This window comes from Rhamphochromis longiceps, linkage group LG18 (genome assembly GCF_057381845.1).
Source record: "Rhamphochromis longiceps isolate RC_006_pf linkage group LG18, R_longiceps_female_GT1.1, whole genome shotgun sequence".
Taxonomy (NCBI): Eukaryota; Metazoa; Chordata; class Actinopteri; order Cichliformes; family Cichlidae; genus Rhamphochromis; species Rhamphochromis longiceps.
In genome coordinates this window covers 20,590,326-20,618,258 of record NC_140574.1, presented here as the reverse complement: position 1 = coordinate 20,618,258, position 27,933 = coordinate 20,590,326, and the positions used below count along the sequence as shown (strand labels likewise).

The 27,933-nt window shown below is 40.3% G+C and overlaps 1 protein-coding gene across 2 annotated transcripts in view; it reads right to left on the bottom strand.

Annotated features, from left to right (window-relative positions):
* The window catches only part of gpc5c (glypican 5c), a 112,604-nt gene that overhangs the window by 38,244 nt on the left and 46,427 nt on the right, over positions 1-27,933 (bottom strand). The window lies entirely within an intron of this gene.

Here is a 27,933-nt window from a genome sequence, read left to right as displayed (position 1 = left end):
CACATTACTGGTACTGAAATCAACATTAGTTTTTACTGGAGTAGACAGTCACTCAAGAATTATCAAAGTAATCTGTCTGGTCTAGTAATCTGTAACTGAAACAAATCTTCAAACTGAAAAGAGACTCTCACAGTTCATGGCTTACTTTGAAGTAAAGTTTCACTACAATATGTCTCACTAATTATAACAGTGTGCAGCACAGTGCACTGATTAACAGATTGTATGTTTAAACTGGTGTAGAAATCTCAACAAATTCAGTGCTTAGCATTCTGACCTGTTTTAGTGACATAAAGTCACAGTAAGCATTATTGCAGATTTAGCAACAATGTGGAACCCAGTACACAATCACTTAGATCACCTAGAATGAAGTGTTTTTTGGAGACAAGAAAAAAAAGTAAATGGCTTTATGCACACAAAATTAAGTCTATAGGTAACAGACACACGTCTTCTCTTTGATAATGTCAATATTTAACTCCAGTAAGTACTTGAGTGATTTAAACCAGAATTTCTATAGGTAAATGGGCTTGACTAATATCTATGTAGACAATCAATACAGTGCAATACAAACTGCAGCAGTCTCTTTTCTCAGTCCTATCTTTGTTCTTTTTTGTAATGTGGAAAAATGCTATAAATATTCTCATGCTTAGCTACTTAAATACCAAAATTACTGCTGCAAAGCTTTATTTTTGTAAGGCAAATGGAGCATTTCTTTGATAAAATGTGAATTTGTGATACTTGGCTATCTCTCCTCTCAATGCATCAGTGGAGCAGAATCTGCTACTGAGGCTCTGTTTGGGGTGCAGAATTCATGATAGACTAAGAGTGCAGAATCTGCTATCACACCAAAGCATTAGTGGGTCTGTTGCACACTTTAGCTTGATATTGCTTCATGTAGTAAGAAGACACACTGATAAAATTACAAAAACAAACATTTAAGGTAAAAAATATGATAGAAACATTTTAGCATACATGGACTGCATTAAAAAAATAAAGAGCTGCTTAATAATACTGTTTGTGTGCATTATTAATGTTCTATTTCCATGCTTTCACGCTGAATTCCTTCCAGAACAATCCACCGTGAACTTACTTCTACAAAACATAATGTTAAAAAAATACAGAGCATTAGTGACTAGTTTGTGATTATTTCATTAATTGGTCTATACTAAATAGACTGGACATATAACTAAGCCCTTTAGTGCTCACATTAGTGCATGTTAATTTCCCTAGCTATAATCATTTCTGTGAAACAAACATCAGACTGAATTAGAGCAAGGCGAGGAGGGGAATAATGTCAGTGATTAATAACTGAGAGGAGAGGAGGCTGTTTACTATGACTGAGAGTGTGTATTTTTGTGGCTGTGGGTGGCACCATTTCAGCTGAAGAGGGTACTGCACTTGGGATGATGGCACTGCTATCAAGATAACCAGCAAATTGTCGGTTCTGCATGATTAATAAAGCCTTTCCCCACCCCCCAGCTGTTGTGGGAATTGAACATGTGTTGAGTTACTCATGGGGAAGTCCTGTGATTAGTACACAGTGGGTTATATCAGCTGTTTTTTTAAAGTTCTCCTGTTTGATGATTTATGTTTGTTATTTTTTTAAGACAATCATGCAATTTTTGCTACTTAACATTCAAAAAATGTCAACAATCCAATCTTAATCATTTTTTTTTGTTTAAATAAAACTATTGCCATATATATTTAAATTTCCTAAATCACAGATTGAAAAAACAGTTAATGTCCAAGGTATTTAAAAGTTTTTCTTTGGAGACTCGCTTCTTTTCCCCCTCATGTTTAGTTCAATCCTGGTACCTGACCAAACAAGTCACTTAACAATAACATATTAATCTATGAAAAATGTCAAAGAAGGTGATTCTCAAATACATTAGGCAGAAATTTGGATATCTGAGCATGGGATGCAGTGAAAAATCTGAGGAAACTGGACAAATGGAGGAAAAATGTCTTAAAAACCCATGTACAGCAGCTGAAGAGTATCTGAAAGTCAAGACACTTTCAGATACTTACTTTCACAAAGATCTGACACAGGATCTGAGAGATACACCTGGTCCTTCAGCTGCAATGGTCTCAAGGGAACGGTGGCTGTCTAGAAGCCTGTCATTTTTAAGGAAGGGAAACAGGAAGAAAAGCTGAGGTATGCCAAATTACACAAGAACTGGACTGAAATAAGTGGCAAACAATCTTCTCAAAATTGATGGAATTATGAATGCAAAGAAGTATCATCAGATTTGGATTCAACGGGCAACATCTGCTGTTTATATATTGTATTTCTGTGTATGTTTGCACATGGTTCAATAAATTACTGCACCTATTCCAATTCAATTCAATTCAATTCAAATCAATCATATATATATATATATATATATATATTTTACATTATTTTATCAACTTTTCTTCTGACGATGCTGTCTGTGTTGAGAGCTCAGTGGATCTGCGTTCGACTACTCCGCCTAGGCTGCACTGCCGAGCGCAGATCCACTAGCAAGACTGAAGCTAAGCTCGTTGCAACATGGCAAATTGAACCTCCCCCACCCTTATTCAGATCTGGCCTTTGGAACTATTTTGGTCTTCATGTGAAGTTTGACCCTGAAGGTAAGCGCATCATGGACAAAAGTAAAACAGTATGTCGGATGTGCCACGCAATGCTCAATTACATTGGTGGGAACTAGTGCGTTAGCGCAGTTAGCTTGTTAACGTGTTGACGCCGTCCAGCCCCACGCACGGGGCGATCCGCGGTAGCTCGTTAACGGAGATTTGCCGTGTTGTGGCGTTAACGTCATTTCAACAAGATTAACGCTGACAGCACTAGTGGGAACACAACAAATATGACTGCACATTTACACCGACATCATCCTAGTGCAAAGACAAGTGAAAGCAGACAAAAACAACAAGCACGCATGCTACAAACTTTACCCGAGTCATTTATACAACCGTTAGCACATGATTCTCCTTATGGGGACCTGATAAGTTTAATATGCTGCTGACAATATAGCCCAGAAGAAGCGTATAGTATAGCTTTTATTTTGTAAAGAGCCATTTCTCTGTAATAAACTCTTTTCCAAAGATGAGTGATTTCTCGATCAGATTGATTTACTTTTTATTACTTTGTTGTTTCAGCAACATTAAATTTAAAAACTGTACTTTTGAGTTAAAATATATATTTACAATTTTAATAAATGACAAATTAAAAAAGCATGAACATTTTTTTGTATCGAAAAAATATCGAACCGTGACACCAAAGTATCGAACCGAACCGAACTGTGAATTTTGTGTATCGTTGCACCTCTAATATATATATATGTACCAAATTAAAACAGTTCCCCCGAGGTGCTTTATACTGTAATGTAAAGACCCTACAATAATACAGAGAAAAAATAGAAAACCCCAACAATCATATGACCCCCTATGAGCAAGCACTTTGGCATCAGTGGGAGAGAGAAACTCCCTGTTAACAGGAAGAAACCTCTGGCAGAAGCAGTTTCGGAGAGGTGTGGCCATCAGCCATAACCAGTTGGTCCCATTTTCCAAGCAAAATATAAAGGAAGGAGAATTATCTACAGATATACACTAAAAAAAACGAGTTCTTGTGTGATGTTAATTTATTTTACATGTTTTTAATCAGTCTGCACAGTATATGCTGTTCACATAACATTAGACCCATACCGCTGAAAAAGAAATCTAGACCTTTCAAACAAGTGTGTGTGTGGGGAGGGGGCGCTGAGCAGATGCTTGTAGCCAGTGAACTTTACATGCAAGGCTTGGGCATATTGAAATACTCTGAACAGGAGGTTTTGTTCTGAAAGGCCAGACTGTTCTCACATGCTGTGAACTTAGTAGCCATTTACTGTATGGCAAACAGCCTCAAGCCCATGAACAGGCAACTTGTCAGGAGCCACTTGACAAACATTTACTCGCCATCCCACATAAGGTCATCCATAGGCAATAAACATAGACATGAGCAAACACATACAAATGCTCTAAAAATCTATGCCGTGTAAGGCAATTTGAGCCTATACAAATGGCAGTCTCGGGCTTGCCACAGTCCCTGAAACCCAACAGTTATTCCCAAAGATAACCGCACGCTAAAAATAAATGCTTTAAACGTCAAGCATTTAAAAAACTAAGCACTGATAAATTCTTTGGTTGATATCTTGTCCAATCTCTTCATAGTAGTTAGTGTAGTCAGCTGTACTCTAAGGACAACTGCACTAGACATCAGAAAATGCACAAGGGGAAACAGCACGCAAATCAGGAGAGGTCGTTTGCAGGGCAGACAAGCTTAAACAGTGTGGTTTCTATTCAATGCTTGATTACTCTTATCCACCATGCACCCCCACCTATTATTCTTTGTTCTTAAATGATCTCTCCAAGTCTACAACAAGACTTTTGTTGAAGTCATCTTTTTTTTTTCTTTCTGTTCATTTCCCTCCCGGCAAATACAGACACTGCAGAATCTTGCTTTTTCTTGTCGCTGTCATTTGTAAGCCAGCTGGTGACAACATGAACATGTCATCAGCAGCTCCAGTCACTTGGAGTTCTCAGAAACACCTGGGCAAGCGGCCTTGGATGTTTTTGTTTTGCTTCTGTTACTTTTTATCAGTATCCTCCAACCTCCTCCTTGTTCCAACTATCAGTTGGGTATTTAAAAACAAAAAAATTCCAGTTTTCCCTAATGATACACAAACCTGTGAAAAAGTTATCCCCAGTTCGATTAGAAATATGACAAAAATCCTGAAACATGACAATTGTACCTTAGTTGCCTGTAATACCCAATAAAGACAGACAATAGGATGGGTCTTGTACTGGGATTCTCCTCCTCCCTCAGACATGCTATGTGAACCTGAGCTCAGTTAAGTTCTACTCTGTTACTCATATGAATATATTCCAATGCCTCCTGCGCGATATTCGACTGCTTCCTTCGAGGGGTCACCACAGCAGATCATCTGTCTCCATCTCACCCTATACCTATCATCCTCTTCTCTTACACCAGCCCTCTGTAAGTTCTCCTTCACTACATCCGCGAATCTTCTCTGAGGTTTTTCTCTTTTTCCTCCTGCCTGGCAGCTCCATTTTCAACATCTTTTGTCAAATATATCCACTGCCTCTCCACCGCACATGTCCAAACCATCTCAGCCTTGGCTCTCTAACTTTAGCTTATCATACTTATAAGATTTATTTAAATATTTTTAAATCCAGCTCTTTTTGCACAGAGCTGGGTAATAATACAGCACACTTATACCACTCTATTCTGTTATAAATGATGCTGCAGAAAACAAAGTGAGTTGAGCTCAGTGGGACAAAAGCATTGAGTTCAGAAAAAACAGCTACCCATACTTGTGCTGCTTTGTTGCATATTCGACACCTTAAATTGACCGTTTTTTGTTTGTTGGACTACTGTGAAAATAGTCTTCATCACAATCTTTATTCAACAAGTATGCATCAGGAAAGAGAAAAGGTTAGAGGATTGCAGTTTAACCACCCTAGTCTAATTCAAGCCTTTGATTCATTCGGTCACATGAGTCAAGGCAGTTGTTCTTCTGAAGCTGAAGCTGATCAAGTGTGGAGAAAGGTACTGGTTAAGATGAATCATCTGCATATGATCGAACAGCCACATCACCTTCTGCCATTAACCATTATACCCGAAGCAAACCTATTTGGCTGTTTTCTGTCAGAAGACGTTCTTTTACTAATGCCTCTTTCGAACATGTGCTATCTTCCATTAATCTGACGACATCTGAACAGATTGGCTTCAAGTCAGCATCCTGTTGACTGTTTTTGTAAAACTGGGGGTGGCAAGGTATTTACATCTATTCATCACATGTTGCCCACTACATCTGAATTGCTCATCTCCCTAAAAATATGGCCTGAACAGCAATAACATCCTAGACCACACTTGTGTTTATCTGTTATGCTATAGTAAGAAACCTCTAGCATTATGCATTTTATATCACACAGTGTGTATGTATGCCAACTATTGTTGTACTGTAGCCTCCTTTGTCACTTTCATGGACTTGTCTGGACCATGTCTGGATCACAGAATGCACCAGTAATGTGAAAGACTCTACAGCTGAGAAGGGTTAAAAGGTTTGTTAAGGGGTACATGCTTTTACCGAATATCCCTTGTCCCAGAATGTCAGTGTCATATGCTCTTTGTATTTATAAAAAGTTCCTATTTCTTAAGAAGAGGGTGATTCCATTGAAAATTGCACCAACTGTGCTTTGTAAGTGATCAATCCAAAGTAACATGGGCCAACATGTTTCCAAATATGCAGACCTATACCAAATACACAGCAGTGGTCAAATAAAGGAAGGTATCATTACACATTCACGGTCATTCCAGCCAAGATGAAAGATTTTTCTCCTTCTCCTTCTCCTTCTTTAAAGTTTCGGAGTTTACCGGAGGCACATCACCTGTGCTGAACTGGTGGCATGGCTTTGTGGCACTTTAAGCCAATGAATTATGGCTGTTTAGGGCTGTGGGTTAGGTTGGAATTACACACCACTACGTAGGGCTCAACTGCTTTACCACTTCTTAAGAGGTCCCAGGGTGATTTTACCAAGACCGAGTTAGCTTATTGAGTGGCTGCACTGTCACAGCTACATGGCTGGAGGTCCTATGGCTCAAATTACTCGTGGCAATCGTGCACTAAAAGCCTGTCCTCTGCTGTGCAATGAAAGGTGTTACTGCACATGCGAATGCTCCTCTTCGTACTGTTTTTTTTTGTATCTTTTTTTAATGCTATTGAACACCTGTAAATGGCCTTTCTTGACTCACATTAAGCATCCCATCAGTATTTATTCTGAATCCTATTTTCAGTTTGCTTAATTGCTGCCAACACTCTCTGAATACTTCTCTTAGAAGCTTTCACACCCAATCACTTGGGTCAGATTTGCTTTCTCGCTTTTTGTGGTGACCAGAACACCAGGTCTTGTCTCCATATTTTCTGTAGTCAATTATTGAGTGGACATGTCTAATAAGACTGTTGGGTGGATAAAGATAAAAGTCGACCCTACTCACAGCAGACCATGATCTTATGATATAGGCAGGCTGGGATGCTTCTTAGCATTGAGATAGCCGAGATGGTCCAAGATGGATTTTTTCTTTTTATTTTAAAAAAACTAAAAAACATTTTTTTACCTGGAAGAAATCCCAACTAATCCAACATTGAGATTACTGGTAGGAATTGCAGTTTGGGATCAAGTTGGCTAATGCTAATATGTTGTCAAACAAGCTAAAGAGATACTTGATAACCAAAATATATTTTCAGAAAGAAGAGATACTTCAAAAGAGTGCTGCATCTGAAAAGGCAGCTCCCTTTGCTCCACTGTCTAGATGAAGGAAGCCAAAAATTGAACTTTGGGTCCAGAAAGTTTGAAACCACTCCTCTATAACATCTAGCTTTAGGCTAATCCCGAGGATAGTCAAGGAGCTGAAGACACTAAGCAAGAGGAATAGAATTCAGTTTTAGGGTAGAAAGAAAGATGGGGAAATGAGATATGGCAAGCTATTGTGAATCACTTAGAATGTGCATATACGTACTGGTAATCACATACTGTGATTATCTTGTAGCTTGGAGGTGTTTGATGTCATTAGGGTTATTCTACCCATTTATTTCTATTTCCTACTTCGGGCTAGGTGAGACACTATCTCGTTTGGCTCATCATCGGCCCATTACTATCCTCCAACCAGCCAAGCATATTTCATTTCAGTGCTACTCCAGGCTAATGAACATGTATCGATTTATCTAACAATCGCAGTAACTGCAAAGAGCTGAATTAATTTGGTGTAATTGACCTACTCCAAGCAACTGACTGCTCTTGGTCTTGGTTTCTTTCTCATATTCCCCCACATACGCTCTATCTCTGTCATCCCGATGGCCGTGTAAGCAATTCCTGACATTAGCAAATCACAGCTTGTAGCACAGTGTAATATAAGCACTCTTGCTCAATAAGTGAAGGAAACAGATCTAACATGTACTCTGTAAACTTGTTTCCTCCTCCAAACCCTGATATACCCATGAGTGATTAATCTACTTTGTCATTTGGGGGGAAAATACATGGTGTATATTTATGAAGCTGGACTGCATGTGTAATATCTTCAGACTTAGCAGATTGTCTGGTAGAATATGCTTTCACACTGCACCCATGTGGCCACTATTATGTACTGAAAGCATCCAGCATCCAATGAAGCATCAATATTCTGAGCTTTAAGAATAAGCTGAGGGTATGACAGAACTGATACTGTTATTCCATTGACGTATATCAGCATAATTTCCTTTGAAGCTTATATTCCAGTCTGTCATTCATGAGCCTTACAGACGGACATTATAATAATAATAATAAAAAAAAATTCTAACTTCTTTCTCTGTGCTTGTATAACTGGAACCAGCTGTGGAGCAGAGACTTTCAGGTCTCTGTCAAACAAATTTTAAACAAACGATATTTAATCTTTTAAATGCAATTCACAAGTCAAATAAGCTTATTACAGCCTGTGTTTGCAGAACAGTTTATGATTCATAATTTTTAAAGCTGTTTATAGAGACCATGTTTCCAGGAAAATATGCAAAAGCTCCTTTTTAAGAAATCATACAATAAATTCTCATTAAGTTCAATTGTTTAAAAAAAAAAAATACAATTTCTATGACAAAAAAAAAAGAAACCTGCAAAATGCGATTTTGTTATTATTTATTTTCCACTTGTACTAAACCAAATAATTAACATTAAAGCAACGAAATTTAAATTGACGTTTTTATTTTCCTCTAAGTGGAAGGGCCACTATGTTCTCATTCAATAACTACAAATTTATGTCATTTCTTGGTTACATGAAAGTTAAACAAATTACAAAATAAATGGTGGCCATTTGTCAAAGTCTGTCTCTAGTTTTAGAGACAGACAAATGGAAACATACAGTACAGCTATGGAGTTTAAAGCTTTAATAGCCTCTGGTGGCAATTATATAGATTACAGCTATAATTGGCCCGTGGTTTGCTTTGAGGACATTCCCAGGCCTGAGTGTGTCTGTCACTGGGTGTAACTGTTCTCCACCTCAGTGTGTCGCCTGCCTCGATGTACCAACAGACATACTGTAGGCTGACTCAATAGACCACACAGACTTCTGGGAAAACATTATGCAGCCCCATTAGATTGGAGGAACACGAATGTCATGTCCAGGATGCCCACACACGAAAATCACAAGCAGGCAAGCATCACTTCCTGACAGAGAAAACTATTTTTTGCACATTTGAAAAGTCACATACACTTTTCTTTGTATTTCTTACAAACTACAAATAAAAAGCAATAGAAAAGCAATAGAATCACAATACTGTGTAAAAGTCCTGAATCACAGTCATTGCTTTGAATTTTGTTAGGAAGATGGGAAACAGGTGCAGTGGTTTATAAGACAAAAACAGAGTATTGAAAGTCAATATTTGGTATGACCACCTTTATTCTTCAACACAGTTTGAATTTTCTTGGGCTAGCTTTCTTGTCATTTCTTTAAGGAGCCTTAAGGAATAGTTCTCCAGGCTTCATGAAGAACACCCAAAGCTCTTCGTTGGTTTTTGACTGCCGTTTGTTCTGTTCTATGTCAAGATGCTTCAGTAGCGTTGAGGTCGTGGCTCTGGGGAGGCCAATCCATGACTGATGCTCCATTGTGTGTTTGGCTATCCAGGCATGTTTTCACTGCAGTGTGCTCGGCAACATTTTCATGCTTAAAAATGAACCTGTTGCCAATCGGATGTTTTCCAGGATGTATTCCATGGTGTATCAAATTTTAGCATTTTTTTCACAATTAAAATTAAGATCCCCAAGACCACAGCCCCAAATCGTGGCAGTGCTGTGTTTTACAGCCAGCTATAGACACTAACGGTCATACCTCTCTCCTAACCTCCTCTGTACAGACTGATGATGATTTAGGTTTCACATTTGGATTCATCACTCCATCAGACCTGTTGTCACAGATTTTTAGTCGATTTCTTGTGTGATTTGGCATATTCATGCCTTTTCTCCCTGTTTTCCTTCTTTACAAATGGTTTCTTGGCACTGACACCACTAATGAAGGTTTGGCAGACAGTAGGTCAATCAACTGATGGGCAGGATGCATCTCCCAGGTCTTTTCTTCCCCATCTCATAAAGACATAACCTTCAGATACTGGTCATCTAATGCAGATTTTTTTAGGCTTGTCACTTATTCTTTTGTCCTCGAGTTTCCCTATTTTGTTTTTTTATGGACATAATTTATGTGTTTTTGTGACAGGTTGCTTGTAACAATGATGCAGCCTAAAATGTTTCTTGGCTAAGTTGCCTGTTATGTGTTGACATAACACTGGTTCATCAGTTGAGATTTTTGTGTGTGTGTTTGAATGACTCACATGTCACTGTTAAGTGGTTTATCGAACAAAACAAACAATTGGTCAGGACTGGACAAAAAATTAGTAAAAAAGGAGCCAATGCTGACAAATCTAGAGACTAGAGACTAGAGAACCTCTGCCCAAGACCATTTTAAAGAAATTACAGGAAAGTCTGGCTCCTTGGAAACAAAATATTAAGAAGGTGGTTCAAGACTTTTTCACAGTACCGTAATCACTAAGATCTTAAAGTTTAATGAAGGATATAGAAGTTCTGAATCAATAGAACCTATTACAAGAAGTATAAGCCAAGTGACTTATAGTACAAATGCCTAATACAAACATTTTCCACCAGGTAGGGAAAGCACAACTAATGCTGTACTTTCTCAGGAAACTACATCAGGCCCAGTTACCCCAGAGACTGTAGTAAACTTCTACCGCTCCACCATCGAGAGTCTTCTGACTTACTGCTGCACACTCTGGTTCAACTGCTGCACCGCGGAGGACAAGAGGAAATTGCAGCGGGTGGTGAGGGCAGCAGAGTGGGCAATTGGCACCTCACTAAGCCCCCTCAGAGACATTTATAAAGGCAGACTTCAGCAGAAAGCCAACATCATCATCAAAGACCCCTCGCACCCTGGACACTCACTTTTTTCCCCACTTCCCTCTGGTAAATGGTACAGGTCCATCAGGACGAAGACAAACAGACTCAACAGAAGTCTTTACCCACAGGCTGGCAGACATTGGCAGACACCCTGATTGGAGGATAACTGCACTGCCAACACTCATGGCCATTACACCTTATTTATAATCCATATTTCTATGTATACTTTAATGCAACCAACATTCCTACCTCTTTAAACTGTAGTTATTATAACACTATTTATTATAGTTGCAACAGCACCCCCCCCCCCCCCCCCCTCAACGCCAAACTGCCATTGTTTTTGTAACAATGACAATAAAGAGCTATTCTATTCTATTCTATTCTACCAGTAGGTGGTAGCATTGCCCAATACACATTTCACATGGTCGCGTAGATAAGTCACTAGTCACAGTTCAAGAATATCATGTATGTGCATTAGCAACAATGGGATGAAGGATGAACAAAAGAGGAAGTGACAGAGAGCTGAAAACATGAGTGGGATCCAACTCAGGCGTAAATGCACATAATATAATACAGAAAGAAAGAAAGAAAGAAAGAAAGAAAGAAAGAAAGAAAGAAAGAAAGAAAGAAAGAAAGAAAGAAAGAAGAGTGAATGTGTGAAAAAAGAAACTGTTGCCAGACCTAATTTGATGAATGTAACCCCTCCTTCCAGTCACATGCCTACATGCCGAGGAGAGCATGGATAACTGAGGCCAGAGGTCTGGGGGGAAGCTAGTGGGGCAGTTGGTGTTTGGAAGGCAGACAAGGGCAGGCAGGAGCAGAGCCAGGAGGGTAAACTATGCCACAGAGGACAGACGGGTGGAGTGGACCATGATCCTCTGGGGTGGTTCGACCACCTGTTTGTCTGTCTGTCTGTCTAATCCGGGTCAGAATGGTGTGATCTAATGCTTAAGGTTGACAGCTCCAGGGTAAACTAAAACCCAGTCATGGGGTCCACCACTCGTAAGCTGAATCTGCACAATCCACATTTTATATTTTTCATATGTATGTAAAAGCTGGCTTTGTGTTCACATAAAGGTTCAGTGACCAAAATATATAAGACACAGGGACAAAAAAAAGAGGAATGGATAATGTCACATACTGTACTGTAGGCCTCCATATTCCCTGTATATGTAAAGGGCATTAAGTGGTAATGTTCAAGGCATTAAAAAAAAACACATCTTCATATGCAGACATACCCACGTACAAAGTAGAGGGGATTTGTGGGAGTGCTGACGGAGGAGGTCGTGGTTCAGATTCTCTGCTGCCGCAAAGGGCACATGGGAGTCAAACCCATCGTCTGTCATGAACCTATGCACACCCACTCAGAGCATGCACAGACGGCCACAAAGTACATTCACTGTGTCTATATGCAATCAATATACAGATAGATAACCCACAAGCACTCATATATCAATAGCGATTGACCAATAGAAGGAGTCAGCTCTAAGTGCAGCTTACTGACACCAGAATAACATATATATATCACAATGTTGTGCAAACTCTTGTAAAAGTCAAGAAGTAAAACAGAGTGACTGTACTGCAGGCAAAAAGAAGAAGGGCAAAGTTCAGGGAGGTGTTATCCAAATGAAGTCACGCAGATGGTAGCACTGACAAACACATTGACAAAATGGCTTTCTTGGCAGAATTCCCAGCCATAGCTATCATGTTTGTCATGAGCAGGCATATGTGAATAGCTTTAATAAGGAATTAATCTTCTTAGGTGTCTGTGATTTCATTATCATTCGTCAAGCTGGTGGTCTTTTGGGACTTTAGTAATGTCAAAATCTTGATTTTACACAGATATGCAAATAGATGTTATTGTATTCTGACTTATAGTTCATTACAGGAGATATTTTAAAAGCACTGCTGCATGTGTTGCAAATCACTTAATTATCTGGGCCAAAGCACATTTCTAATCTTCATGAAGTAAGTAAGTAGCACTGTGAAAATCCTAAGGCACTCAGGCTTTAAGGTTCTATGTGCTGTGCTCCAGCTTACAGGAAGTGACTAGAGGCACTGCACTGCATTGGCCTTTGAAACCTCAATCCTTCTGCAGTCTGACTCTGGCACTCTCAGGGGAGATTCCTCTCAACCAGGCTTGTCTGCATGTGTTCTGTTTTGTTCCGCTCTCTCTATGCTAAGTTATTTGTGTCTTTGGTGAAGTAAGCTGCTTTTTCTACTCTTACAAACTTGTGCTGTCTCTCTCCTTGTTGCAGTGTGTGATATTACCTTTACTCATGTCCTTGAGCCAGATCCTAACCTGAAATTAGCCCCACTTTAAAACCTAAAGGGAACCACGACTGCACCATCACCGCTGATGAAGCTGAACGCCACGGGGAGCTGGAGGATATATGAGCTGTTACTGGGCAAGAGGCAGGGCACACCCTGGACAGGTCAACAGTCTATCGCAGGGCTAACACGGAAAGACAGACAACAAATCACACTCACATCCATACCTACTGCTGATTTGGAAACACCAGTTAACCTAACAAGCATGTTCTCACACTGTGATACGAAGCCTGAGTACCTAGAGAGAACCAATAGAAGCACAGCGAGGACAGACAGAATGCCCCAGCCAGCAGGTTTAACCCAAAACTCCTGATGCGTGGCAACAGTCCCAACAACTGCAGGCCAACTGTGAGCTAAAAATGCTAATTTTTATCTTTTATCTTTTTAAATTTTTGTTATCATATCATTAGGGAAATTGGTCAAACCACATAATTTCACATGTTACTGGGATTAATAAATGAGCTCTGTATGTCCCTCCCCCACATACAGTCAGCTACTGGACTCTTATCTGATGCCTACTGCACTCTGTTAGCTCACCTAGGCACAGCACACCCATCAATTAAGTGTTGTATTGAGGTTCGCTTGCTTAAATACATTGTAAGTCTATGATTGTATGCCGTTTGACCTAGTACCTGAATTACAAGCTACTATTATTATTTAACAGTTATGGCCAAAGGGTTGATTGTGTTAATCTTTTGTTTCTGGCTAACAGAAGAAAAGAAATTAGCTAACTGGAGCTCTGTTAAACTGAGTGCTGTTGATTCTCCTCAGCAGGGGGCCATTTGTGAAGCAGCCAAGTCAACACCTTATATCACTGATCAAATCTGGCAGTTATATTATGAACCAGATCCAATTTTCATTTATCACTTGAATCCAAAATCATAATTGTGAGTTCCTGTTTCTCTTTATTCTTCTACCTTATTATTCTAGTTGCTCAGACCTTTGCTGGTTAACTACTCCCTCAGTTTTCAGCCGATTTTCACCATTCAAACTTTAAACTGTTCTGCTCCTTCTGCTAATTCCTGCTGTATCTTTTGGTGCTCATAACTTTTATACTTTTTGAGATATTAAGCTTTTCATGCCATTTTTTGGCCCATTTTGCTGAATGGGACCACATTATCAGTTTTGCCTGCTGGGCTGATTCATGTTTTAGCTCAGTGAGATGAGCAGCCGTTCTCAGAGCAGGAGGGCGGGGTTCGAGTCCCGCTTATAGCAACATTTTTTTCAGTTAAAAGTTAAATCTTTTCAACTCTTTTCAATGCAAATGTCAGCTTCTTCAACACTTTTCAGCAAAATTTTCAGTGTTTTCACCTCTTTTCAGCACAAATTCCAGATTCTTCAGCTAATTTCAGCACAAATTTCAGCTTCTTTACCTCTTTTTTTCGAAGAAATTCTGCTAATTCACCTGTTTTCAGCACAAAGTTCCGCTTCTTAACCTCTTTTCAGCAAAACATTCTGCTGATTCACCTTGTTTCAGCACAATTTTCAGCCTCTTCTGCTCTTTTCAGCACAAATTTCAGGTTCCTTATCTCTTTTTTGCTGACCATTCAGCATTTTCACCTCTTTTCAGCACAAATTTCAGCCTCTTCAACTCTATTCTGCACAAATTTCTTTTTCTTCACCTCTTTTCAGCCCAATTTTTTTGTTTCTTCATCTCTTTTCAGAAAAAAATTCAAAAAGTACACATCTTTTCAACAGAATTTTCAGCTTTTTCACCTTTTTTTCCAGTTACTTGAGATCCAGTTTGGCTCAGTGAGATGAGTAGCCTAAAAAATTTCAGCCTCTTCTGTTCTTTCTGTTCTTTTTCTCCTATTTTCAGCACAATTTCAGCTTTTTCACCTGTTTTTAGCATACAGTTCTGTTTCTTCATCTCTTTTAATCACAATTCAGCTTCTTCAGCACCCTGCATATTTTTTTCTCTCACCATATCTCTCGTTGGGACAAGAACTAGTTTGGTTTGATTAGGTCAAGACATAGAAACTAGTCAAATATATTTTGAATATATAGTTCATGAATTTGTTTTCAGAAGTGTTCTCCTTTACCTTTATTTCATGTATATATTCCTTAATTGGTGTGTGTGCGTGCATGCATTTACATGGCAGCAAGTGTATATGAATGTATGAAAATAGGGCGGGACTTTCCCTTTATTCTGTTGCTCTTCCGTGACGAGGCCACATTCCCAGCACCACTCAGGGGGTTCCAGTGAGCGAGCCATGACACCAAACCCACCAGGAATTCTAGGAACGTTTTCCCTGTGGTTTCAGGTTACCACATACACACACTGAACACAGATCACAGGCACACACAACAGCCTCCACAGTAGTGGACTGTACTTTTGTTGTTTGTACAGAGCTGGTTTTGTTAGCTTTCCTTCTCTCCTCCCGTGCCGGTCATTCTTTTTCATTTTAAATTCATATACCTTTACAGTGGGTTTCAGTAAAAGCTTGGCATAACTCTTAAACTTGTAACTAGACTCAAAGGAGACATCTTGCTCACATTCTCACTTTGATTATAAAAAACACTCACTGGAAACTGAAACTTGTACTCACATTTACACAAAAACTCTACAGGGAATGTTGCCAATACTCACTGTATGCCCTAAATTTAGGCCTACAGGTAAACATTACCTCATACAGCAGGAAGATATATGTGTACATATATATCAATGTCTTGCCTAGGTCAGGTCTGTATTTTATGTGCAAGGTCTGATGAATCTGTTGGGAAAAATGATAAAAGTGTTTCTATAAATAGTTATGACAGAGGTGCTTAGCTCTGAAAGTCAAATTTGATCACACTGTGTGATGCAGTTGTGTGTTGGATGTATTACAGTACTTAAGCTACCCCTCATGTCTTCAAATAGCTGCAGTGATTTATTGAAACGTGCAAATATAAAATAAAATACACAATACAAGGCGATAACAGAGCTTGTTATTGCAAATGAGCTTGAAAGTCAGTATTTGGTATGACCACTTGTATTCTTCTACACAGCCAGAACTTTATTAGTAAGCTTCCTTGATATTTCTTGAAGTAGCCTTCAGGAGTTGTTCTCCAGGCTACTTGAAGGATGTTGGCTGCCTTTTGTTCTGACCTCTATCTTTATAGATATCACACTGCTTCAATAAAGTTGAGGTCCTGGCTCTAGAGAGGTTAATCCATGACTGATAGAGTTCCACTCTAACCATGCATGCCTTTACTTCATTAGTGGTGCCTTTGAGATCATCTGTATGGTGAAAAATGTAGTTGCTGCCACTCTGATGCTTTCCAGATAGTACTGATGGTGGATCAAAATCTGACAGTACTTTTCTGTGTAAAGTATCCCCAAATCATGACAGAACCTCCACCTTGTTTTACATAAAGTTGTAGACACTCATTGTTGTACATCTCTTCTGACCTCTTCTGTCCATATTGACAACAATTTAAACCAAAAATTGGTCACTTTGATTCATCACTCCAATTCACTGTTGCCAGTGAATTTCAGCTCAGATCCTTTTCTCCTTATTTTTCCTGCTTTATGAATGGCATTTTGTCAACTACCCTTCCACTGAGACCAATTCTAACGAGTGAGTGGTCCGCAGGTGCGCATTTCCTGTCAAAATAAAAGACGCGCCACAGATAAGAAGTTGCAATGCGCGTTTGCGTACATACGATTTTCTGGAGGAGGACAGACATTTGTTTAGAACTCTTAAAGATGTCGAAGAAGCAAGCTCCTTTAAGCAATTGCTTTGGTGTTCCTCCACCTCCAAAGAAATGTCAGAAGGAGTCCGAACCGCAAAAGAAGTGTATTCTCGGAAAAGTGGCTGCGGGAGGTGAGCTGGCTTCAAACAAATGATGAACGCACAGAGATGTGGTGCAGAATATGCCGTGAAAATCCCACTCTAGTGGACAAAAACAGTGCCTTTTATATGTACACAAATGTGCGTTGCAACTTCTTATCTTGTGCGCGTCTTTTATTTTGACAATGAATGCACACCTGCGGACCACTTATGTGCACCCATAACTATAGGTCTTTGTTGGATTTTTAGCCTATTTCTTAAAGACACAACTTTCAGATACTCTAGCTCCTCACCTTCTTGGTGTAAAATTACTATTTCATGCCTGTCACAATGCGTTGTCTTTGGCATTTATTGCTGATTTAACCAGAGAAATATGAATGATGTGTGCAGGGGGGTCATATATAGACAGAGAACTGGAAGAGGACTGTATGAGGTGTGGTCTCGAACCTGAAATACAGATAAATGATTTCGAATTTAAAATTGATTCTTCGTTAAGTTGCCTGTTATGTGCAGACACAACAATATTGCACTCCTTGAGTTATTTGTCTCTTTTACGCTTGAATAATTTATAGGTCAGTGTTAAGTGGATTAATAAATGAAGAAAAAAGCATTCATCTGAAAATGCACGGGTAAAAAAAATAAAAAGACAGAAAAGAAAGAAAAATCACTTCAGAAAGAACGAAGAACTATTGCTCAAGATCACGTTAAAAAATTACAAGAACGCCTGGCTCCTTGGAAGCAAAATATGAGGAAAGAATGAAAGTTGGCTCAAGACTTTTCTACAGTACTGTATGTGTGCTGTCAGCAGACAACAAAAATTGTGAAATCCATATAGCCACCATCATCATGTGGCCACATAGATATGATATGTCTGCCTGGAGTAGATTTTCTATAACGCTGATTAGTGCAAACTTTACATTGAACATGAGAATATGAGTGTGTAGTTCTGATATAACTGTCTCTTACTGTGGACTGTATTACTTGAGATAAAGTTTTGTCTTTGTTTTCTCTGCAATATGTCCCTTTCATAACAACATGTCGCAGTCGCACATGTGTAGCACTGAATGGCAAAACAACTGTTTGGTGTGGTAAAACTCTATAAATATAACTGTGACACATGCTGTGACCTTGGATTTTATTATATTAAAGCAAAAAGTAAGTGAATTCTCATTATAAGTTCTTTAACAATAGATATGCACAGAGTTGTGACACTGTAACATGATAATCATGGAGTGTATGCTAAGTGAGTGAATGTAAATAAGAGCTTCACTGAGTAACTGTAAAGTCGTTCAAGACACTCCGATACCATACAATAAAACTTTGTTTCAAATGCATCCCCTTTGGTCCATTTAACTGCATATTGCAGCGGTGTTGACATCATGGAGATTTAAGCTTTCTTTGTCCTTTCTTCACTAGTTCTTTACACTTAAATGTCAAACAGAATTTCTTGAATGCACAGTACTCTCAAACACACACAGAAGACAGTGACACACTGACCACTATTGGCTGCCAACCAGAGAAACAGTGCAAACTTCAAACAGGCTCATAGAGTGAATTAAGCCACAAAGACAGAGGGTTCTCCTTAAGCTGCTGCTTCCTGCTGCCACTGACCTATATCTTCCTTTTCCCCCTCAACTATCCATGAGTTCATCTGCCATTCCATCCACTGTTTTCTCTTTCATACTTCCTTAACCCTCTCCCCACCACACATATCCTCTCCTTCTCATCCTTTCTCTTCTGCTATGAGTTTGATGCCTTGCCAGTGGGCAAGCACTGAGGTTAGTGAGTGCACAGTGTCTACCTCGCCCAGTAGGAATTGCTCCAGTAAAACATGCCAATCTATTGTGGAAATTTAATTATATTAGCTCAACCGAGTGCACTGACTGACTCTAAGGGAGAAGTTGCATCTCCTCTATAAAAACAATCAGAATAAGACTGAAAGAAGTTGGAAAGAAACTTTATAAATATACAGTGTGCTCAAGGCACACCATAAAACCAAAACTTGAAGAGACTGAAACTCATAAACACTTTTCATGCAGGAACCACATTGGCAAATAGCTGTATATGCCAACAGAATTACATCTGCTGACATCTAAACTTGTCCCCATTTTTAGAAAATCCATGAATCCAAACTCAGAATCCAAGCATTTCTTCAGAGAGTATAAATACCTCACAAATACTGAAATATGATCACTGTTGTTTTCTCTTTCTCTCGAGTGTGCACACATATACACACCCACACCACAAAGACGCAGGCCCAAAGAGAAAAGAGTCAAAGCAATGCAGCGTGGGTCATACTAAGGTCCCAGGAAGTAGACCAGGGTTATGGGAAAGGAAGGGGCTGCTGAATAAGAGCTTAGGAAGTAGAATAGGGGAATTGAGGTAGTAAAAAGGGAAGCTGTTGCACACAATGGCAAAGGGTTAAAGGGTAGGTGTAGAGGCAGAAAATGTAAACATATGTAGGCAATTTCCAAAATGGTCCACTTTTTCTCTGCAAACAAATCATGACTCTCACAATTCCACCATGTCTGCTTTATCATATTATTGCAACTTTACATTTTAAATATAACGAACTTCTATCGTCCTGCTTGTCACCAAAACACAGGTCTTGAGGCACATATGTGAAGCACACAGACTGCACACAAAGCGGGGAATGTCTTCCCTCTGCATATGGTCATTAATTTATAGTTCCCTCTTTCATTATCCAATTCGCTCGCATTTTTTGGAACTGAACTCTCCTAACCCGAGAGACAGACACAGAGAAGGCTATAACTGGATGGGACTAGAAGGCGTGAAGAAAAACGAGTGAGAGCATGAGGGGTGAACGTTTTGCCCAGCGCAGCGCTCTCTCTGTTACTCTCTGCAATAACAGAATGGATTCCAGATGTCAAAATGATAAACAAATGGATTGTCATAACCTTATAAAAATGCAAGGCATTCAGAAAGACTCACACTGCTGTATTGTACGTGGACCATCTCTTGAGCTACTCCCAATACAGTGGAATCGTTTGTATTGGGTCATATAATATAGGTGATAGAATTATCTATTCTTAAAAAACTTTTATAATAATTAGAATAATACACTAAAAAGCACCTACACCTCTCTCTGCAGAATTCCATAGCAATGAGGATGCACTTATAGTATAAATATGAATAAGTTAGGTATACATGAATATTGCATTTAAAAAAAAAACCAATGGGGGTTTGTGGGATTTACTGTTACTGTTGCAATGATTATTGCTCCTCATAAAGGCCAATGCAGAGAGAGTGGGCTATGCAATAAACACAATGATTTCTGACTGCAGGGAACGTGGTCGTGTGATGGTTAGCACTGTTGCCTCACAGGAAGAGAGTTTAAGGTTTGTACCCGCTGGCGACTGGGGTTTTTTCTGTGTGGTATTTGTATGTTTTTGCTGTACCTCCGTGGGTTCTCTCTAAAGTCCAAAGACATGCCTGTTAGGTTAGCTAACTATAGATGCGAACTCTTATCCTTGAATTGTGAGACAGATGATTTGCTGTAGCGACCCCTAAAGAGAGCAGCTGAGTCTGAATTATTGTTTCTCTGTGTTAGACTTGTGATAGACTGGGAACTTTCCAGGAAGTACCCCACTTCTTACCGTATGACAACTGGAATAGGCTTCAGCACACCTGCAACCCTAAGTTGGATAAGGGATCATGTTAGCATTGCTGTCATGCTAACATGTTTAGCATGTTTAGATGCCATGGTAACATGTGTAGCATGGTAGCATCCTCCTTAACATGAGGACGCTAGGATCCATGAAGGGACAGCTAGTATGAAACAGTTAGTTTTTCTCACAGAAGTATTGTATGCAAGTATCTCCATCTCTTTTCTGAAACAGTCTAATTACCAGCTGGAGCTGTTTTTTTCAGACATGTGTGCCTTTCAGCCTCCTTCAGATTAAAGAAGCCACGCTGTTCGGCAGGGGTTGCCATAATAAATAACAGACAGACCAAAAATCGCTTGGAAGAGTTCAACACTAGGTGGCTAAGATTTGTGTCAGGTTAACTTCTTAAAATATTTGTAGAAGCATACTCACAGAGCAAATGATTCCCTTATGTTTTGAAATATATCCAGTTTATGTGTCAAATATAGTAAACCCCCCAACTACAATTAGATAAGTGAAGAAAATTAATAAAGCATCGTGTGAAAACATGCACACAGTATCTCTAAGCATACCTGTAATTATGTAATTAAAGTGAGTTATTTCACTTTGTAATAACACCACCATAGCTATCGAGTGAGTGGCTAACCTAAAAAAATAGTAAATAAAAAAAGAAAACTGTGATCATTTTGATTGAGCTTATTTTTCCGGAAAAGTTGAAGCAAAGTATTCGCACCTGTGTCGGTGTAAATATTCTGAGATTTTGAACATTTGCCAAAACACATTTTTAGTTGTTAAGTACAACTGCTTGCCCCCCGCTTGCCACTCTGTTATCAGTTGCTGAATAAAGAGAGGAAGGGAATTTCAATCCCAAATGCCTTTGATGTACTTTGAAGTATTATAGCTTGGAAGTGTGTCTGTATGTGTGTGTGAGTTTCCACATTTAGATGTGTGTCTCGTTGCCTGAGCACATTATGATTGTGTCTGAATGAATGACTCCCCTGCAGTTGACTAGCATATGGATCCCATGTGGACTGATATGTGAGAGTGTCTGCATCTGTGTCCTGTCCACTGGGAAAACCCGCTGAGCCCCGAGTGGCTTTGTGTCCACCATACAGGAAAGAAGACTATCATGTGGACAAACACAACAGCACATGTCCATAAAGGATAATACTTTTTTTTCATCTTCTTGTATTTTTAAAACAAATCGTTTCTCTTCTTTGTTTCTCACTGTCTTCATTTCTCTCTACTTCATTGCCATTTTCATACAACTTTCCCAGGCATGGTCAGTAGTGGCAGTAAGTAATGGCAGTGATGTCCAAGCCTTTCCCATGCAGCTTCATAGGAGAGTCTTTGTTCACCCTCCGGGCTTTGGGGGTCCCCACAGCAGGGCTGTGCCCCTCTCCACTGACTTCACAATGGATCTTTATGCTGCCAAGGCTTCCCTCGCCATGATCACTACACCATGCTTCCCTCATCAGGGGCACTCCAAGGCACAGGGGGCACCACGGCACCAAAATGGCAACCCTTTTCATGCCCTGTCCTGCCCTCCTTTCACTGTAATACATGCCAACTGCGTCAGATACAGTGAAAGAGGCTAGCTGAATAGCCACTGGCCAAGCTGAACAGTTTATGAGTTGTGCCAAATGTCTCAGTAGGGTACTGTTTTCTTATTCAAACCAAGAACACTTGACACCATAAGGAAAGACCTGGCACCCACCAGGGAGTGTGTGACAACAAACTATTATAACCCATTACCGTTGCTGAAAAATCTATAGTCTTCATAGTAGTAGTAGTAAAATGACACGCACACACTGTCAGTAAATACAAACAAGGATCACAACCACATTAGTTAGACTCTCTTGTACAGGGAGTGCAGAATTATTAGGCAAGTTGTATTTTTGAGGAATAATTTTATTATTGAACAACAACCATGTTCTCAATGAACCCAAAAAACTCATTAATATCAAAGCTGAATGTTTTTGGAAGTAGTTTTTAGTAGAGATGGCACGATACCACTTTTTTATGTCCGATACCGATACCGATATCATAAATTTGGATATCTGCCGATACCGATATGAATCCGATATAGTGTTTTTTAATCAACAAAGCTGTTTTTTAAATATCTTGCTGCATTTTGTATAAGTTCATACTCAAGTTTAAAACAACAACTACACTAAAGCTATTCTGTTATACCTGTATGCAAAAAAAAATATTTCATAGTTCAGCAATACTGATCAATCTAATAAACTTAAACCTACACCATCCTCCCTATTCTGGTATTTTAAAGAGTACTTAGCGTAAATATTAAGCAACCTAACTAATAGGGTTCCAACTCCCAGCAACAACAAAAATAAATAAATAAAAAATAGGGAACCACCCCTCACGCTCCACCTCATGATGCTTAATCGACGTAATCAACCTTAATTTGATGCAGTGTGAAAAAAAATGCACAGAAATCAATTATTTTTCAAGAAATATTAAATAGATTCAACATCTTTCTTCAACAAAATTGCAGACTGCACAGATGGTACCTTCCCAAAGGAAAAAGTACTATAGCTTACTAGGGTATATACAGTATATATATATTAGACTTAATAGTCACTATATACAGTAATGGACTTCTATTCATTTTGCATCAAATTAAAACTTTGGGTGTCAGATAATTATTTATTAAAAGCTAGACATTTTAAATGAGAATAAGAAAGAAAAGTATGTCTTTGTGCCCCCTTTTCCCTGTTAATGCCCTATCGGCCCCCCTGGCTAAACTTTGCTAGATCCGCCCCTGCACTGTTACCAGCCGTCAGCTACGTAGAAAAAGATCCTCGAGTAGAAAGTAATATTAAATAAATTCTAACAACAGCTGATCAAGCTTAAACGGAGTCCAATTTACCATCAGGGTGTATACCTCACCCCTGACGTCGTTGCCCACCTCTCAATTTTAAATACACTTAGTCATTGAGGGCTAGCAGGAGGGACTATGCGCTTACCTGCTGCTCCATGGCAGGTAGCTCCATGCCCTCCTGGGTTTTAATTGCACCTTAGAACACATATGCATCAACACTACAATGAGCGGGTGGAGGGAGGTTTGGAGTCTTCTCCCACCCCCATTCTCTGCGGCCTGCTGGAGCGGGAGGGCTAGTAGGAGGAGTTGGCCGTCCGACTGCGGTCTGGGGTGTGGGGCCTCCCTGCTGCTGCGGAGTCGGGGTGGTCTGCCTCTCCCCACCGCAGGGAAAAGGGTAACACCACCTGGGTCTGGGTGCAATTCCCCCCTCCAGGGGCAAGGGTACCTAGACCCGGTTTGTAGAGTACGCTTGGGGAGTGTGATTGTGTGTACAGCGTCTCTTTATGTCTGTCTCCACGTTGGTTGAGTGTGGAGTGAGTGCATATGAGAGCATGAGGGTGGGAATGGATGTTTGTGTCTGTGTGTGCCTGTATGTCTGTGTCTATATGTCAGGTTGGGTATCAGACGCCACCTCTCTGGGGACACCTCAGGCCCTCCAAGGTTTGGAGGCCTATCTCCACCCACCACCACTTCCCCTGCCGGTGGCGGACTCCCTCAGGTGTCGGTGTGTTGGTGGTTCTTTGTGTCTGGGGGTGGGCGTCCGGGTACACACCGGCTCACTCCTTGGCGGCCGCTTGTCGGGGCCTGGGGCTCGCTCGGGCCCCTTTGGAGGTGGGGTGCCCCCGGCCTCTCGGCCTGGGGCTCGGTCACTCAGGCGCAGCTGGGGGCCGGCGGAGCTCACGGGCGCGTCACTGCAACTCCCCCTGACTTCTGCTCCGCGGCTGCTGGGCGAGCCCTCATCTGGGACTCTCCTCAGCTCTTACTGGAACAGTGGCGCGGCTGCCCCTCTGTTGGTCTTCCATGGTCTCTTGTGTTCTGGGGGCCTCTGGATGTCTGGAGTTTTGATCTCCTCCATACCCGCTTCACACCCTGGAGGACGGGGCTGTGGCCCCCCCACACTCCCTAGCAGATCATTACATGGAGAAACCTTTGGAATGCAAGCATGCTGATCCACACAGGTATGCACACATGGGTATTCACAGACGCGGACTAAAGCTTTCTTGGCTGCTACCTCAAAGCACACTGTGCGCTGTCTATCTTGCGTGCTGCACAATATCGTTTATTATTTAGTAAATATTGATATCTATGGCTAGCTAGTTTATTGTGATGGTGCTTTGTTTTCTCTATTATTATGTTGCTCTTTGTTGTTTGCTGTCTCCTCTGTTTGTTTTTTTTGTTTGTTTTTTTTTTTTTTTCTCCATACAGGTGACCCAGGAGTTCTTTTTTTTTTTTTTTTTCTCTCTCTCTTCCCCCCCCTTCTCACCGTCTCTTCTCCCCTTTGGTTTTCTTTCTTTCTCTCCCCCTCTTTCTCTCATTCATTCCCCCTGTCCTATTTATTAAAAAAAAAAAAAAAAAATGACAAAGGATGAACTGAAGCTCTGCCATCACGTAACGTCGCATACTGCTGTTTCTGATGTCATTTAAAAAAAAAAAGAAAAAAAAAAAAAAAAAGAAAGTAATATTAAATAAATTCTAACAACAGCTGATCAAGCTTAAACGTGCTGCTGTTGTTTATCCACTGGTTTCCTCTTTCTGGTGCAAAGTGGGCCAAAAGCAAACTAGAGTCACGGACTCGCGACAGAAAAGCCGATCAGCTGATCGTTAAGCAGTTTCATGATTGAAGTAGCAGCAAGAAGAGGCAGTCGCTTGTTAAGCTTAATGCAGGAATGCTTTACAAACATTCAGAGGTGGACTTACACACTTGCTTTACTTCTCTCGGGATAACTTTGTCGGAGATGAAATGCCGGGTTGCTAGCGAAGCTCCACATGCTATCCAGACCACCACAGGTCCCGCATGCCACAGCCGCTCTATCACGTGATGCATACTGCTCCGACGTGCTAACGTTCTGAGGCGAGTTACGGCGTGTCGCAAGTTTTGTGAGCTGCTTTCGTGATATTTAATGGATCGGATTACATTTTTTATTTTTCTCCGATATCCGATCCAGTAATTTAGGTCAGTATCGGACCGATACCGATACGTAATATCGGATCGGTCCATCTCTAGTTTTTAGTTTGTTTTTAGTTTTAGCTATTTTAGGGGGATATCTGTGTGTGCAGGTGACTATTACTGTGCATAATTATTAGGCAACTTAACAAAAAACAAATATATACCCATTTCAATTATTTATTTTTACCAGTGAAACCAATATAACACCTCCACATCCACAAATATACATTTCTGACATTCAAAAACAAAACCAAAACAAATCAGCGACCAATATAGCCACCTTTCTTTGCAAGGACACTCTAAAGCCTGCCATCCATGGATTCTGTTAGTGTTTTGATCTGTTCACCATCAACATTGCGTGCAGCAGCAACCACAGCCTCCCAGACACTGTTCAGAGAGGTGTACTGTTTTCCCTCCTTGTAAATCTCACATTTGATGATGGACCACAGGTTCTCAATGGGGTTCAGATCAGGTGAACAAGGAGGCCATGTCATTAGTTTTTCTTCTTTTATACCCTTTCTTGCCAGCCACGCTGTGGAGTACTTGGACGCGTGTGATGGAGCATTGTCCTGCATGAAAATCATGTTTTTCTTGAAGGATGCAGACTTCTTCCTGTACCACTGCTTGAAGAAGGTGTCTTCCAGAAACTGGCAGTAGGACTGGGAGTTGAGCTTGACTCCATCCTCAACCCGAAAAGGCCCCACAAGCTCATCTTTGATGATACCAGCCCAAACCAGTACTCCACCTCCACCTTGCTGGCGTCTGAGTCGGACTGGAGCTCTCTGCCCTTTACCAATCCAGCCACGGGCCCATCCATCTGGCCCATCAAGACTCACTCTCATTTCATCAGTCCATAAAACCTTAGAAAAACCAGTCTTGAGATATTTCTTGGCCCAGTCTTGACGTTTCAGCTTGTGTGTCTTGTTCAGTGGTGGTCGTCTTTCAGCCTTTCTTAACTTGGCCATGTCTCTGAGTATTGCACACCTTGTGCTTTTGGGCACTCCAGTGATGTTGCAGCTCTGAAATATGGCCAAACTGGTGGCAAGTGGCATCTTGGCAGCTGCACGCTTGACTTTTCTCAGTTCATGGGCAGTTATTTTGCGCCTTGGTTTTTCCACACGCTTCTAGCGACTCTGTTGACTATTTTGAATGAAACACTTGATTGGTTGATGATCACGCTTCAGAAGCTTTGCAATTTTGAGACTGCTGCATCCCTCTGCAAGATATCTCACTATTTTTGACTTTTCTGAGCCTGTCAAGTCCTTCTTTTGACCCATTTTGCCAAAGGAAAGGAAGTTGCCTAATAATTATGCACACCTGATATAGGGTGTTGATTTCATTAGACCACACCCCTTCTCATTACAGAGATGCACATCACCTAATATGCTTAATTGGTAGTAGGCTTTCGAGCCTACAGCTTGGAGTAAGACAACATGCATGAAGAGGAAGATGTGGACAAAATGCTCATTTGCCTAATAATTCTGCACTCCCTGTATAGGAGTTGAATTATGGATGGCGTGCACAGTTTTTGCTTTCTCGTGTATATCTGATCACAAGCATGTGGCACACACTTTGGCTTCTTAGAGAAGAGAAGAGAAGAGAAGAGAAGAGAAGAGAAGAGAAGAGAAGAGAAGAGAAGAGAAGAGAAGAGAAGAGAAGAAGAGATCCAAATAAAAACAAATAAGATTTGAAAGTACAGCTAACTTCAATGAAGAGTTTTATCAAAATACTGCTATCCAACGAGGATAATAAAAAGGTTCTTCTTAGAATGTGAGTCATCTATTCCTGCACAAGATGTTATTCCATGTACTCGTGTCCATGTTCCATGTACTAGAAAATAATGCATACCTCAATCTGGGCCAAAAGATCTGATAAGCACTCATGGGGGAAGCCATCATTTGGTCCTCTGTTTTTCACTGTCAAAGCTAATACTCCCATAACAGAGCACTAAGTTGAAATGCCAAGGGGGGCCAGTTTAAGGCCACCACAGTAGAAGCAGCACATAATCTTGTCATTATTGTGGACCAAGCTTTCACAGCTTTTAAGAATCAGATCCAGCAGGGGGAATCATTTACAGACTCGCATTGGCTCAGTTATCTGTATCATTTGTCTGTTCTTCTTATGCTGATGGAGTAATGCATAACCACACACAGTACTTAACCATGAACAGGAAAAGGGTTTTAGGGCCACACCTATAAATCAGCAAAAAATAAATATCTCTTAAAC